The 17,362-nt window shown below is 41.1% G+C and overlaps 1 long non-coding RNA gene across 1 annotated transcript; it reads left to right on the top strand.

Moving 5' to 3' along the window:
- The first annotated feature begins 3,754 nt into the window (after positions 1–3,754).
- Positions 3,755–9,827, top strand: LOC140001998 (uncharacterized). The gene is made up of 4 exons (XR_011807838.1): positions 3,755–3,904; positions 4,203–4,312; positions 5,336–5,508; positions 7,254–9,827. It is a non-coding gene; the product is annotated as an uncharacterized lncRNA (long non-coding RNA).
- The last annotated feature ends 7,535 nt before the right edge of the window (positions 9,828–17,362 follow it).

Here is a 17,362-nt window from a genome sequence, read left to right on the forward strand (position 1 = left end):
TGACGGAAGCTAGAAATGCTGCCAATAAAACGTGCAGTTCCATGAGACCTTCTTGTTGTCATGTAAGGAATGGTCTCATTTGGCAAATTTAGATCAGTTAATTTCAGAAAATTCCTCTACGCCTGTTTGCCAGGGAGATGGCACAGGGGAAAGAAAGCAAATCATTACCTCAGTAACAGCTCACACACTGCTTCAATAGCACGACTCCCTCCTCACCAGGGTAATACACATTACCCTCGGTTTATGACATACTGCAGCTGAGACCAAGGCACATGTGTATTTCTGCTCCAGGGGTGACAATATTTGGCAGATTCCCTTAAAAACATCTTTTAATACAAAGATTTCAAAAGGTTGACAGTTCCTAAAGTTTCCTATATTGCCTTCATTTTAGAAGATGTGTTAAGCAGTATGAGTGAGGATTAAGACAACAGATGCATAACCAAGAAAGCCTCTTGTTCAACTCCTCCATATGAGAAGATCTAGCTCCACCTGCGTGCAGAACCATGCACAGCTGCTCTCCTGCTCCTCCACCTGCTCTGAGCATGCCATGAAATACAGAGAGGTCTTACTCAAGCCTCAGAGGTACATTTGCACAGCTCTGTTAGAGGACTGCTGGGTGCCAGAGAGGTGAAGGTACCTAATGTTGAGACAGCCACCACTCAGCCTTCAGATCCTGGGACAATTCTGGAGAGCTTAGGGGATGTGTCAGCTTTGCATGTGGCTTCTAGTGTTGTTGGGAATGGCACATTTCCCAGCCTAGAGCCTGTATCCCTCCTGGAAAGGCTCCTCTAATGCTTGACAGTGGTTTGTCTGTACCACCCACATCTGGTAGTCCTCCTGTGTAGTTCTTCATCTGCAGTATTCACACCATTACCCACCACCGTAGGGTCAAAAGGAGGGTGCTTAGCTGAAAAGGCTAACAGCCCCCCACAATGTTTTCAATTTTGTAACTGCTAAAATGCCTAAGATTTTTTAAAACTATTTAATTTATGCTTTAAATGGAGGAAATCTCTATTTCAGCTTTTGTTTAATGAAAATTACTTAACTTTGTCAAGAATTGTCCCCTGGATGTACAAAAATTTTTGTTTCTGTCCACTTTATGGTGCATATTTTGTAAGAAAATTCTGCAGTGGCAAAAAGCATGGTCTCATCCAGAAGCTCAGCCCATTAATAAAGCACAAAGATGCACTGTATTCTGCCAGGCAAAAACACCAGACAAGCTGGAAGCCAATATGGAAATATTCAATGAATTTTTCAGTAGAAGTGCCAGCTACTGTGTTACATTAAATAGGAGGAGGAGTAAAACTAAATAACACATAGGTTTTGTAAGAATGTGCGTGTCATAATTTACAATGAGAATAATGGGGGGTTGAGTCACTGTAGTCACTGAAACTAAGCTATTATTTAAAAAACAACGGACAGATTGTCACTTACAGTGGCTTGGAAAAACATTTTTTGAGGAACTCAATGTATCATTTTTCTTAAATTCATATACATGTGCTCTGATCATCTTATTTTATAATTTGGGTAAAAACTCAGTTAAAAATACAGGGAACATGGTATTATTACAGAGGTACAGATATATTTGTTCATTTTTCTCCTTCCTTGAATGGATTTTGGAAGATATGGTACCTTAGCTAGGAAGATCTACAGAGAGCTTTTCTAATCCTTGGCAGTAACAAGAGAGATGGAAATTGAGCCAATACTGTAACTGAGAGTTACAACAGTAATCTGAGTCAAGTTATAAACTGTACTGGGTTGCCTGTGTTGCCATCAAAGGGATACTGTTTAGAACAGCAGAGCTGAGAGATCTCTGGGAATTCCCCGTGTTGATCAGATCCCTGGGTCAGATCAGTCAGAAATGGCAAGAAAATACTATCAAACCAAGACAGTTGTGTTTCACATCTGCTTTCCACCACTGGAAGTGACCAGATGATGCAGTGCAATGGCGATCAGAGTTACAGTGCCAGCCAGATAGGTCTGGCTTTTAGAGCATTTAGGATGCATCTTTAGAACTTTATCTCCAAATTCTACCTGCACTTATAGATGTGCACCTACAAATACACCTTGAAAAGTGCTTGTGCACATGGTGGTATAGCCCCATATGAAAGACTTCTTGATAATATGTGGAATGATGCTGGCTGCATGAGCTGGCTTGAGTCAGATTGCTGAGTAGTCTAACATTACACTAAAAATAATTGATATACCTTTCTTACTGAAGGCAAGTATCGTGAAAATGGAGGATAATTTTCTTTTTATGGGTTCAGTGGTATCTTACCTGTTGCAGTCCAAGCTGAGTGAATTTTTTGGTTTTAACTTGTTCTTCACTTATGTCTCAGGTGAAATTCTGGGCTCAAAATACATGTATGAGTGTGATCCTCCTGAAGATGGTTGCAGCCCCTCTTCATTTCTCTCAGCAAGTTAATGATACCTTTTGCTCTTTGGGAAAAATCACTCCAGAAAACTCTCTGAAAGGTAAAAATTATTGTTCCAGGTTAACATGTGTCAAACTGATTTGTCTACAAAAATGAAATAGGCATGTGGAGTAAAGCAAGAGGATTTCCAGGCAACCAACTGTCATGATAACTCAGTGACTTATAGTGCTACGCAATCTTCGGGGCACTAATGCACTGCAAGATAAAATCCCACCCTTCACAAATCTCAGGAAATGCATATTTATGTGCTTCATGGTCTCTGTCTGATTTAGTGCTGATATTGTAAAGTGCTCTATAATCTACATCCAGGCTCCAACTGTGCTTTAGGAGTACCATCACGGAAATTAGCAATAATTAAATAGAGGAAAGATGAAAGACTCTAGGAAGCATTTAGGACCCAGTAATCCTGTTTCCTTGAGAGGGAGACTGAGTGTGGTCAAATAAAGCTGCTGAGTGATTAGGTCAGAGGTTCCTGCCTTGCAAACTGGGGCCAAATTCAGTGAAAAATGCTCAGCAGCCAGCACGGAAAGGGGAAGGCAGTTCCACACTGGTTATTTCCATCTGAACCTGCTCCCGCTTCCTCCCCTGCCTGTCCTTACCATAGCCACTGCCACGGGCTGTGAATCAGAGGCACCCTCTCCATCTCAGTTTGGTGTTCCTAGGAGAAATGCTGCAGTCCCGCTTAAGCTGTGGGGTGTCCAAAACCTGGAAAATAAACAATAAAAAGGCTGAAGTAATTGTTCTTACTGGGGTTGTGTTCTGACGGTTGGAACTGCAGTACCTCCCTGTACTCAAGGATTGAGATGTCTCGTGTGCAGTAGGTATCTCCTGTTCAATGACAGTGACCTGAGCTAGAGGTTTCTCTTAACAAAGAGAAGGAAAAGGTAAAGAGTTTGGCATTTGGGGCTGTGCCTTCCCAAAGTGTCCCATACCATCTGTGAAGCTATTGCATTCCTGGCAAGGCCGGTCATCATTTGAGGAAGGCAGAGGTAAGGTTGTGCTGTAGAAACAAGGTGTGTCTTTGTTTTATATTTGCTGTTTTCCAGGGTTTACATTTGGAACAATGCAACTTGCTCCAGCTGCCTTCCCATGCATGACAGCACCATTAGAGTGTGAGACCCAAACCCCTGGTGGAACCATTTCCACTTGTTGGTAAATGCAAAGTGAATGTAATATGTGCTTCTGCACTTCTGATTTGGAAGAAATTTATCTTCACCTTCTCTTGGTGGAAACAGTCACATGAACTGTCTGTGAAAGTGCATACCGCAGACCTCAGGGTCAGATAGATCAAATTCAGTCTGTAATTGATTAAATAAAAATTCTCCTCTATTGCACAGGTTGGCTACTGAAAAGATTTGTTCATATTTTCTCAGTTATATACCTTTATCAAATTGCCAGTGGGAAGACAATGTGCTCTGGAATTTGAAGTCCAATCTTTACTTCATCACTGAATCAGAATCTGATATCAGGTAAATCCCCTCCACCCAAATTTCTCCATCCATAACAAGGAAGTCACTGCAATGTCAGAAAGGTATTATGAGGATAAATTAGTTGATAATTAATAATTAGTAGATAATTCCTTAATAATTAGTTGATAATAAAGTGTACTTTGAATAAAAAAAGTTAAGTATTATCAGTGATTGCCTTCTCAGTAAGATTTGTATTTGCCTTCAATTTCTAACAGTTTATTTAACCAAATAATTTAAAATCCATATTTTAATAAAATTTTCATTCTGTTTTTATGTTGCATTCGGACAAAATTAAAAGAGCCCTCTAGTGGATATAGTTTCATCTAACCACAAGAACGTGACAGACTTCAGAAATCAAAAATCCTGTTCCTATTACAATTTTAAGATCTGCCTCCTCCCACACTGCAGGTAAGTAAATTAAAATGCTGAGGCTGAAGCCGGGTGCATATCTGGGGCAATGGCTCTTGGGGCAGATTCAGTGGCATTCAGTGAAGTTTTAGGGGTACTTCCACTGTTTGTGAGGTTGCAGTTTAGATATGTAGGAATGGCTGTGGCATGGTGGCTGTGTGCATAGCAGCCCCAGCTCAGAGCCCTCCCCAAATCAGTACTATTCAACTTCCATGGCTCTTTCTGGGTCTTCCCAACAGAAGAGCTGAAGGACAGACTGTTTTGTATTTTGATGTGTTATTGAGCATATCTTGTGCAACGCATTGATGTGCAAGGCTGCCTGTAATTTTACAAAGGCTTTCAGCCAGCAGAAATGGGAATCAGCTTTGCTGATGAAAGCAATCTTGTAATGGCCTGAGCTGTTCGTGCCCTTGCTCAGATTACCCCCTTCTTGGGCAACACCAGGGTGAGCTGGAGAACCAATCTGGTTGAAAAACAATTACACTGGCATAGGAGAAGGGCCCCCTCGAGGGGTGAGGACATGAATCTGGGGTGAGCAGAGGGGAGAATACAGCAGTGATGGCTTAAAACATCTGTTCAAGCAGAGCTGAAAAGATCTGGTTCAAATATGGGAAGTAGCTGAGCTGCAGTTAACACAGGGCTCTTTGAAAGCCAATTTATCCTGCTGAGAGACATCATTAGACAGCTTCAGGTACAAGACATGTTTTACTTGTTATCAGAACCACCTTCACTTAACTGGCAAGTACAGAATAAACACATCTGCTGCCAGAGATACAAAGTTTGTTTGGGGAGTTTTGCAAGTATCAGGTGTTCCTGAATCAGGAATTCTGATTTCAGGACATGCTGGGGGCTGACACTGCTCAGTATTGGGCTATACGAGGACTAAATAAATAGTATGTTACTGCTCTCTAAAGATCCTTGAAATACATATATATACATATACATATGTACATGTGTACATATACATGTCCATGCACATGTAAAACAAAGCATATGTTAAAACACTTAAAAATTTCTGTACAGGTTCAAGATAAAGGAAAGAAGAAATCTATTGCAAGTAGAAGGAATTTCTCAATACGATCATGAAACTCTTTTACAATAATTCCATAAATCTGTATTCCCACAAGGTAAAGAAGAGAGTGTAAGGAGGATTTGGATGATTTGCTTAGGTACTGCCAACCGAATGCAAGTCTTACGTAAGTATGGAAATCCTTGTGTTGGCTCCAGCCAGCCTGGAATCAGGTCCTGAGTGTTCAAGGGAGGAGTGGAGGACAGGGGACAAAACTCACTGCAACTGCTGCTGTTGCTGAAACTTGCTCTGATTCTGATCTGTCAGAAGAACGTAGCCATTGTTTCCCCATGAATTTTTTTCATAATTCATACAAAATATTCCTGAAATGTGGAGACTGTGATAATATACCACTTGTGCTCCCTATCAGATTGGTTTAGAGTTTATTGGAAAGTCATAGACCGTGCAGTAGTTTTCACATCTACTATTGACATACTGCATTTTTTTCAAAACTGGTTAGCTCACCAATGTTTTATATAACATAAAACCACTACAAACACTTGTGTTTCTGGATTATACACAGTATTAAAAACATTAGCTTACCCCTCTGCCTATTTCTGTGCTAAGCCCAGTATATACTTCAGTCTGGATGCAATGAACTGGAAACTTAAATAATGTTTTGGTTTGTAATCCTTTTTTCACTCCATTATGCATTGCTCATTCAAATTTCCTCTCTATATTTTTAAGTATATGCAAAAAAATGTGGGATCTACACTTAAAATAACAAATTCCTTTCAGAAAACTAGATCCTGATTTTGTGATAGTTTCTCAACCCTTCATAGCCAGGCTGCTAGATTACACACACACACACACACGCATACACACACACACAATCACTTTCAACATCCTTATATATTGCTGGCAGGGGAGGAAAGTGAGAAAATTTTAGATGATGTTACAACTGAAATAGAGCTGCCAACATACCATTTCATTTCTAAGGCCTATGATATTCACTACTGTCACAGAAAAACTAGATCCTGTAATTCTGTTCTGCAAAAAGCATGAAAACGTGGTACTAATAAACATGTTATAAAGACCCCCTAAAGAAAAAAAAAAGGGGGGGGAGGAAGGGGAGGACAAACAAAATGAGTACAGCATTTATTTACTTTATTTACTTTTTAATACTGTGATTTCTAGGCTAACCTCAAGGCTTGACTCCTGTTTTGCAAAATGTTGGGACTGGCAAGGCTAAATGAAGAAACACAGTACTTACCTTATGTTTAAACAGCATTAAATCTCCATAGGAGTTATTGCTAATATACATATGTGTAAACGGACACCAGCACATTCAAAAGAAAACCTGCACCAATCAATTTAATGTGCATATGGAGTGATTCTTACTTATAAATATTATTTATTTGAGTAAAACTGCATGGAAACTGATTACGTCAGAGATCTGCCAAGTTTCCTGGGACGTAGAGGGTTTTTCAGGAGAATGAAACCCAATATTGTAGGCTGTTTTTAGAGCAGGATATGACACAGACTATTTAGAAGGTCACACAAAGTGTATCTTACATCAAGGAATAAAAACAGCATCAACATTTTTATTACTTAAAATCTTATGATTTGGGGGGAAACTATCTTATTACTTTTGGATGCCTGAGTTTTGCAATTGCATGAAATCAACTGCATGGAAAAACAGCTCCTGATAAAATTTAAATTGGTATGATCCATCTACTGCTCTGACTGCTTTTACAGATCCCAAAGCAGCTTAGCTGGGGAGGGAACTGGAGGCTTTATAAATCCAGTTATTATTAAAAATAAATAAATAAATAAATCTAATCAAACAAGCTGAATTCCTTAGAATTTATAATCTTGGCAAAAGATGATTCCTCTTATCCTGTTAATCGTTCCTATATTTTATCTTTTCAGGAAAAGAATGGATAGGGAACCCCTTCTTGACTGGAAAAAATCCAAATGAAAGAGTTAATGAAGCAAAACCATCAAAGGAGTCCCAACACAATCACCATTGAAAGGGAAGCATATATTTGACAAATTTGCATAGATGGAAATGATACCAGCAGCCCTATCTCTGTACAATTCTGTCCCATCCATCTGTAAGCGAAGGACATGGTGCTTTTTATGTTACCTGTAGCTCACTGAGTACCAGACAAGCACATTTTCAGCCATGAGAAAGCCACGGGGCTGCATGTTCGTTCTGCACAGAGGGCTGCATTCCATGCATGCATTGAAATTACAGCTAAATGGAAACTGGAGTTCCTCAGGGCAAGAACCATAACTTCTAATTAACAAAGGTAAAAGATAAACTGGAAAAAAAATATTCTTTCAGATATGGCTAAAATTATGATGTGAGTCTTAGAAATATTTATCTTTCCTTCCATAAGTGAACATTCTTCTGGTGACTTAGAGTTTTTCTTGGACTGTTATTACTGTTTCACAATGATCTAAGGCTTTATTTGTAGTCTTAGTGGTGCTTATATAATTACATAAATCTAAAAAAAATATAGTGTCTGATTATGCTAAATTCCAGTTAAAATGAGTCAATTGAAAAAGGAACTATACCTCAACATTTCAGCTACACTTCAGAGGATCGTGTATTCATGTGCTTAGGGGGGTGCAGAATGAATGATCTTGTCACAGGAGACCGTCAGGATTTCTGTGAAACCCCAAATATAATTAAAATGTCTAATGTGTATTCACAAATACATTAAATACAGTGTTCAAAATCTCTGGTAGTCCTGCAAAAAGAAAAAAAAAAATAGAGTTGGGCCAAGTGAGAAATGAGACCATTTATCTCCTCTGAGAGCTTGTCTTTGAGAAAGCACATGAGAAAGCCAAGGCTAATTAACTGAAAATACAGAATTAGAGTTGATGAAATAGCTATTCTCATGCCATGAATACAGAATTAGCTGAACTCTGCCAATGATGCTTTATCTCTGTGTGGCACCACCAGACATACCTCCAGGATTTTCTAGACGTACCACCCATCCACAGAGTAATTGTGCTCACTAACCAGCCCACATGTTAAATCTGATCCTTCCTATATATGTCAATGTGATTTCACAGGTCTGAGGTGACTGCATAGTGCATGTGGAGCATATCCTATGCTTTCTGTAGCACCAGGCATCATATGAGTGAGGTATACAGCCACACTGTGTGCCCACTCTCCAGTTATCTAGAATATTTCTGTATGCAACAGGTCCAAAACTGCCAGTGCCCATGTCGGTAGACAGCACACGCAAAACAGCGCCTGACCTTTTACCAAGAACTAGTCTCTAAGAAGGCTGAAAATCCCTGACAAATATAGAAAGTGATCAAAATTTGCCCAGGCAAGATTTCCAGGCAAGAGAAGGGCACATGCTGGGAAACAGCAAGCAAGAAGCCAGAGGACGTGCCAGGAATGGCAGTTCTGCTGTATCATCCATGGCTGTTAATGTATGCTGTTGCTGTTGGAAAGTATGTCAATATAAATATTAAAACTTCTTCTGCAGAAGCATGTCTTCCTACCAGCTAGTTAAATCATGAAATCAATAGTCTGTATTATATCATATATTAATGACTAGAGCTGGATCAAATACAATTCAGGTTCATTGCATAGTTTTCCATGATTACAGTTCACCTTTTTCTCTTGCCTGGGCCAGAAAAATCTTACTGATGACATACAACAATCATTTCTCTCAGTATTACAGAAAACCTTAGGAGCAACAGGATCAGACATGCTGAGAAATTCTCTTAGTAATTGCTCAGAATGAAAACCAAACACCTTACAAGATACTTGATAAAAATATGAAACATTTAAGAAATGCACAGCATTAAAAAGGAAACATAATTTTTCAACAATTTTGACCAGCAGTGTAATGTGTTTCCAATAGAGTAATGTGTTTCTGGGTTTTGTAGTCAGGGATCTTTGCAGAGCACAGCAGATCTGATCCTAAGCTTTTCCAGCTCAAAAAGCTAGTAACAATAGCTCGTATCTCTTGCATATGCTCTCCACAGTGCCCCACAAACCTCTGTAGGTGAGAAGTGTCTAAGCTTTTGCTGGCTGCCAGTCCCAAGATGCTAACTTCCTCTTTCAGTGTAGGATAGAAGCAAAAATGGCACAAAACATGGCAAAACACTCATGACGGCTCCAGAAATCACTCAGTTTTCATCAATAGTATGTACCGTATGCTGCCATGGGGAGTTTGGCTACCATGCACTTCTTCTTAGTAGAAAACATTCTCCATCTAGTAAGAATTTGCTGAATGTGTAATGCCTCCCTATTAATTCTGAGCAAGCAATGTGCACCTGAGAATCCCGATACGCAGCTGGATCAACATTCCCGCGCGCTCATGCGGTGACTCATTGGGTCTGATCCAGTTCATCTCGCCAATTAATGAAAACAACAGCACCTTCAAAGTCCAGCCTTAAGCCTTTTATCTCAAACCACTTGACCATTGCTAAAAATAATGATTTGCTTCCTATGATATACATGGAGATCCAGGACGTTTTACAAAGGATACAATAAAAATACATTTGTCTTCACTGAGAAGTTGATTTTCATGTGAGTGCGTTAGCTTTGTTATATTAAAGCAATGCTTTTAAATAAAAAGTACAATATTTTCAACAGCACAGATTCTTTCGTTTTCTCTTTATCCATGAATTAATGAAATTATCCAAATACGAGTTAGAACAAAATCTAGATATACATGTATATGCTTCGGAAAAAAAAATAGGATATAAGTAATCACTGTCAGGCTAAGCTTTTGGTTTGCACCTCCTTCAAACTGGACTACCAGCAAACACAGGGCAGACATTAACACTACATTTTATAAATACCTAAGATCCTGTTTCACTGACATTTTAGCATTACAGCTCCCTTGATATCTGTGGACTTTTCTTCTGATCTGTGCTATTCATAATGACAGCAGAATCAGCCCATTAAGAGATAGGTGTTTTATCAGAATTTGGCCTGGCAGTGTACCACCCTAATAGTAACAAATGGGACTTCTGGGTAGAGGCTGCAAGCATCAGGCTTTTAATTTGGAGGATGATGAAGTGGCAAATTATCTCAGCCCTTCCCTTCCATCAATTAGGCAATACAAAATGCAGTATTATTTGATTATGCTATTTTTGTTATGAGACCTACGTTATGGAAATGAATACTAATAGTCACTGTTCGGTTACTGACGAAAAGCACATTAGCAAAAGACGCAGTTCCTGCTGGAGTCTCCTGTCCCAGGAAACCATGAGAAATCCTCTTTTCACTCTTGGAAACATGCAAAAGCAAACACAGTGAAAACATAAGATATAGATGAACTGTAAGGAGCAACAAGCAGCCCTGATAAGAGCTACACAATTGTTGTGCAATGGTAGAGACAGTTAAGAGAAGGGACATAAATCTGTGCCATTAGCCACAGATTTAACCCGGCCCCTGCCTTCCCCTCAGGGTGCCCACAGGGAGCCTCACGGCTGCTGAGGACATTAGGCTTTCTCGCCATCCCCTCTATTCAGCACATCCCTGGTGGGGCTCTCCCCGTAGCCAGAAGGATGCTGGCACCTGAAGGTGTCCCTGTCCTTCTTGAAACTGCCCTCAGAATTGCAAGGAGCCTTCAGGGTCATCAGGCAGTGCCCCATTCCTTCCTCCCAGCTGTCCTTCCTTACTGCCCTGCCCCTAATGACAGGTAATGCTGTGGGAGGGAGAGATGGGAAGAGTCCTGGGGGTCATTCCTGACGGACAGTCAAGCAGCACCAGGTGGATGCTGTGGAAAGAGCTCCTAGCTGTGATGCAAAGAGGGCTGAGGTGTGGCTCCCATGGTTTGAACCTAGAGAGGGGTGATTGTCACGGTCAGACCACAATGTAGCTGTAGAACAAGCCTAATTAGGCCTGTCTATGCTGATGGATCCAGAAATATTTTGGATCTCCTAGGTGAGGGCAGCCCAGCCACTTCCCAGCTTTGGACTGGGTGGAAAGTTGGACCCACACTGCCTGCTCCCTGCCTGGGCTTCTGCAGGAGGCCACGGGGCAATCCAGTGGAGAGCTGCCCCGTGCTGAGGGCAAGGTCCTGGGGGGGCAGGAGGCGGCCAAGCTCCTCCTGGCATGCACAACTCTCCTCAGCCTCAGCAGGTAGCCAGAGCCTACCCACTGCACCAGGAAATCAGTCAGATCCTTGAAACACAATAGGGCAAGGTTGGTTTGTAGCAGCCACCAGCCCACGGTGATCTAATTGTGATGCAATTTCACGTACTCGCATTCCTTGATTCAAACCTACCGTGAGCTAATCGATGACCCATTTGTCTCCCATTGGACAGCAAATAATAGGGGTTTAGATGCCAAAGAGGAATGTGGCACAAGGGGGGAAGCTGAAAGCTCCTATTTATTTGGGACTTCCCCATACTGAGATCAGCAGTGACAGGAGGGCCAACTGAGTAGGAAGGATATTATGGGCTATTGCCTGCTCTGTGCAATCAATTCCTTTCAAATCCACGCAGGATGTAGCCTTGTCATCCTGTTTGAAAACGCTCTTTGCATGTCAGAGCTCTCAATGGTAAGAGAAAAGGTGACTAAAAAGGTTTCTTACAGCCACAGGGATCGAGAGCACATATATGCGTGAGGATGAGCGTCACCGAATAACTCTGTATATCATCCTGCTAGCTCACTGCACCTGTGCGGACATTGTGTTTTTTAGGAAGTGTTTCAGTTGACAATATCCTGTGCTGCTCAGCTGAAACCACAGCTATTTACAGAAATTGCCAATATTACTCCAAAAGGACAAACGCTGGAATGCGGAAGTTCCACGTTTCTTGATCCTGCGCTAGTCTCAGCTCCTGCATCCCCACCCCCGGAAATAATTATTTAGCCATGAGGTAATTCAGCTCAGATTGGTATTTATCTCTCAGGTCAATATTTGCCTTTCAGGTAATTCCTGCTGAGGGCAATAACATGGCTACTTTCTTACCTGGTAGTAAGGAAATCCCCCAGACTGTAAGGCAAGCATAATAATGTCACTACGTGCTTGTAAGTCAGTTTGAAGTCCAGGCAGGATTATCTGTTAAGGGCACACTTTGCCAAATCTCAGTTCTTTGGGAACTAAAAATGTACCCTGAAGCCTACCTGTCCGTGTGCAGCAGTATTAGCATAGCCTGCTTTTGATGGCACTTTCCTCCCACATTTTTATTTGCATTTCACCTTGAGACTGCATATTTCAATATGAACTTCCTTGGGTGTTAATAACGTTAATTTCTCAGTATTGTTAATAAAATAAATATTTGCATTTATTCTAAATAACAGTGTAATTTAAAATTAGATATAAATAACATGCTAGTCAAAACTCCCAACTTGTAAATCTCATTAGGCCCACTGCCAGGCAGCATGGCCTGAGGCCCTACCAACTCCCCTTTGGCTCAGGTGGGCCACAAGATACCCTGTCCCAGGCCAAGCCGCTGGCCATGGTGACTGGGTTTGCAGGCTAAACCTGTAATTTAGAAGCTTGTATTTTTAAAAATACAACATTTTTTAAGATAATGTAGCATCTGTGTGTGTAAGCTCTTCAGTATCACTATCTTATGCTGGTATGCGTGGAGCAATGGGCTCTGCGGGGCCTCTCTGCCTGCCACCAAACGCTCTGCAAGCTTTTGTGGGGTCGGCCTGTACTCCAAATGGTCGTACATCGCAAAAGAGGTTTTCAACAGAATTAAGTTGGAATGATTTGTCAGCACTTGTGATGTTTCACAGCTCAGAAATGCAGTTTCAAACAGAGAGGGTATTATGCAATTTCTGCAGGATTCATGAATCACAGGTTACTGGACTTCCTCCTGAAAGACTTCATAAATTGAGTCACTTTTTAAACAAACACTACACAATGGCAAGCAAGGCCAAACCGATGTAAATACGAAAACACTGACATGCAGAAATCAGATTCCTTCCGCTGTCTCCTCCCAGCTGATACCTTCCTCCCTTATGCAAACCGCTGGACACTTTCCAAATGACGGAGTCCCTTCAGGAAGGGTGGCTTCTGCACCTCTCGCCATGCATCCTACCTAACCAAAGCCTGAGAAAGTCTTTGTTCGTGATTTCAGGAATTGGTCAATTGTGAGCAAGCTCTGAGTAAGGCTCTTTCCCTTTTTTGATGGAATCCACTGGAGAATTTGATGTAATCTCCTCTGGCATTTTTTTTTGGACAACGCATTTTTTAATTCGCTTTTGATAGTTGGACACATCATGAGAGAATGATCACGATATCATTCCACAGCAGCAAGAGTGTTTTTGTTTTGTTATTGTTGTTTTTGTTTTTTCAAAAGATGTGCCTGTATTGTTTGAAATATGCACACCAATTAGGAGTCCAGTTAAAAATAGAATAAACTGAGTAGAAAAGTCATCTCTTCAAGTACAAAAAGGCAAACTAGTCCACAGGGCTGGGCATCTAAAGCCTGAGCACTAATACTCTAGCTTTAAGCTGCTTTGGTTCCTATGGTGCCATTAGCTTCACAATATTAAATTGCTGAATTTACCTGAAATATTTGTAAAAGCAACTCAAAGGTTATGGAAGAAAGACAATCCTACTTCTTCCAAATTAGGTCAAAATGGAGGAAAAGTTCACATATATGAAAGCAAGTTCACATTTTTCTATTTCTTTCAGGTTTACTTTTAACATTCTTGAACAGACAACCAGAAATCAAGTGCCAACCATATCCTGGGCTCCATCAAAAGGAGCGTGGCCAGCAGAGCGAGAGAGGTGATTCTCCCCCCTCTGCTCTGCTCTCCTGAGCACTCACCAGTGCTCACCTGGAGTGCTGCATTCAGCTCTGGGACACCCAGCACATGAAGGACACAGGACTATTAGAGCAAGTCCAGAGGAAGGCCACAAGGAGAATCAGAGGCCTGGAGCACCTCTTCTATGAGGACAGGCCGAAGGAGTTGGGGTTGTTCAGCCTGGAGAAGAGAAGGCTCCAGGGAGACCTTACAGTGGCCTTCCAGTGCCTAGATGGGGCCTAGAGGAAAGATGGGGAGGGACTATGTCAGGGAGTGTAGTGATAGGACAAGGGTGGATAGCTTTAAACTAAATGAGGGTAGATTTAGATTGGATATGAGGAAGAAATGCTTTACTCTGAGGGTGGTGAGGCCCTGGCACAGGCTGCCCAGAGAAGCTGTGGATGCCCCATCCCTGGAGGTGTTCAAGGCCAGGCTTTGGGCAACCTGGTCTGGTGGGAGGTGTCCCTGCCCACGGCAGTGGGGTGGAACCAGGTGGGCTTTCAGGGCCATTCCAACCCAACCCATTCTGTGATTCTGGGATTCTAAACCAAACATGAAGTCACATGCAATGCATTTTCCAAGTATTCAGACAGGCTGAATAAGCAAATGACCAGAAAGTGTTATATTTTTCTGTCCTTGTAAGGCAAGCTCATACCCAACAAGTTTTATTAGATTCCATATTATCTGCATTTACAGCAGGGCTTGGGACAAACGTTGTTGTTGCTGTTTTTTCTTGGCTGGTTGGTTGGTTTTTGTTTTTAATTTCATCATCCGATGGCACTAACTCAAATGTATAACCTGGTTTGGGTTAACACATACTTCTGCATAGCAGCCTGAAAGCTTAAGCCAAAAAGAAGGAGCTGTTCTTGAAGGTTCCTGAGCGCTGCCTACTGAAAGTAGTGGAAATCTTGTAACAAAAACACTTTGTGAGTTTCTAATAAACTGGCAGATGTTACTAACTGACTCTGTTTGTTCCACTCCAGCAGCTTTTGCAGACATCAGCATTAGTGTAATACACCTACAGTAAGCTACACTAAAAATAAATAAAAAACAACCAACTTCAAACCTAACAGACTCAAAAAAATATATTGTGGTTACTTAAGAAATACAGATTGTGTCATTTTGCTGAAAGGCTGATGACTGATGACAAAGGTTTAGTACACATCTTTCTTCTCTAAAATACATATTCCAGTCATACCAGTTTGCTTAAAGTTTACTCAGAAACATAATATAGCTAAAACAGGGTGGGATTTAAAATAATCATTTAGTGTCAAAAACCACACAGATAGTGAGGACTTGATTCTGGACTAAGCTACTGCAGGAAAAAATCCTACAGACTTCAGTAGGAGTTTTCTTATTCTAGGATTTATTTACTTTAGTAGGGCTCTTCTTGCCTGTAATTAATTGTCCGTTCGTAGGCTGTTGCCACATTTAAAAAGATCAGTCCAGTGGTTTCCCTAATTATCTTCTAGGATGACAACATATTTATATATGTGTGGGAAGGTGAGGAGGGAAGGGGAAGCGTTAATGAGGCTGATATTTTTCAGAAGAAAGTATTTTGGTCTGGGGAAAAATAAAACTATATATCACAAGCAAATGAATTTTTCCACCACTGTCAAATTACGATCCTATGCAATTTGATCAGTGCTTTAATCGCATACAGCATGTTGGTTGTTCAGCCAGATGTCAGGTCATCTAATTATGCCACAGGAGTACTGGTAAAAACATTCCCATAATTGATGCGAGTATTAGGAAAATTAAAACATATACATGTATAACAGTAATGTTTGTTATTAGGTTTTCAGACATTTTTCTGCAAATATACTAGGTATCTTACAGAATGGAGGTATCTTTAAAAAAAATATTTCACATCTTATCAGTCTAACCATTTTTAAGCTTTCCCTATATTTTGTTCCCACTAATACTTTCCAATCTAAAATAAATGGCTAAACCTTTTCCATGTGTAGCAAAAAAAAAGGTGTAAACTTGCATTCCCTGGATTATTTGTTTCAGTATTTCTCATGTTTGCAGGCTCCTCAAAATTTTCCTGTGCAACTGAAAACCTCCTAACAAGAAGCATGCTTTTCTTACTTATCTTTCATAAGCCCCTTAAAAGTGGGCACTTGGGGTCCCACGGATCACAGGTTCGAAATCATGGCTAAAAAGTAGGGTAGCAACTAGCTTCTCTTAACTGACCTGGGGAAAGTTTCCAACAAGAAAAAAAGAAACCTTTAAAGCTTTTGGGGGGTTGGTGGTTTCAGTCTTGGTTGAATACGTGTAAGCTGTGAACTAGAGAATGTTTGTGGGGTCGAGGCATAGGTAATTTTATAAATTCTGCACTTTAAATGCAGCTTTTGTTGACATTGATGAAGAGGACATAGTTAATTTCATCTGTAAGAAGAGGCAACTGCAGCATCTGGGGAATCTATAGCACAGGCAGACATGGTCCTGATCTACACGGCACAGGATGGGAGCTGCACAGCTGTGGTTACATCAGGAGACACAGAAGAGCGCAAGGTAAATATGTTGTGAACATGCACCTCCATGAAGCATCATCTTTAAGTGACACATGATGGTGATTTCCCACCAGCATCATGCCATTGATCTTCATAGCTATTCCTAACCTACAGAAAAAACAGCGGAGAATGGGTTCCGTAGTGTTTAAACAATGTGTGAAGGCCCACACAGAACGAGATGAATCAGTCCTTTGTTTCCAGGAGAGATAGGATCTCAAAAAGGTCTTCATGGCAAAGCAAGCAGGTAACTGTAGATTTTTAGGTCAGATCTAAGCACGTGCGTGGCAGAGCTATTCTCAAGCATATCTATCCTGGTACTGTGCTCAGTTAGGTGGCAAACCGTGATGTCTGAGGTTATATTTACTGGTTTTGACTGCAGACTCAATTGCACCATTCTGTGGCGTGCTGTGGGAAGACTGGTCTGTCCTTTGTGGGTACCTGTACAGATGTGACTTTGTCCTACAAACATAGTAAACTGCTTTCAGTTGGCATGCTGAAGTTTTCTCTCTGCAACCTCTGTTCCATTCAGTGGTAAGGCAGGGGTCCAGCTTGGAGCACTGATCTGTTCCAGCTGTTGGCATTAACACAACTTTCAGTTTGGAACCAGGAGGTAAATGCAAGACATGAGACATATTTGAAGGCATTTTGTCAGTGACTTCTTGTTAGCCAGCAGCTTGCCAGACTAACAGCAACGTGCAGACGCAGTGGCAGCTGATAGAGATTTTTATAGCTGTGAAATCCCATCACGCTGATGAGTGATGCTGTGGTAAGGC

Source organism: Anas platyrhynchos, chromosome 3, assembly GCF_047663525.1.
Source record: "Anas platyrhynchos isolate ZD024472 breed Pekin duck chromosome 3, IASCAAS_PekinDuck_T2T, whole genome shotgun sequence".
Classification (NCBI taxonomy): domain Eukaryota; kingdom Metazoa; phylum Chordata; class Aves; order Anseriformes; family Anatidae; genus Anas; species Anas platyrhynchos.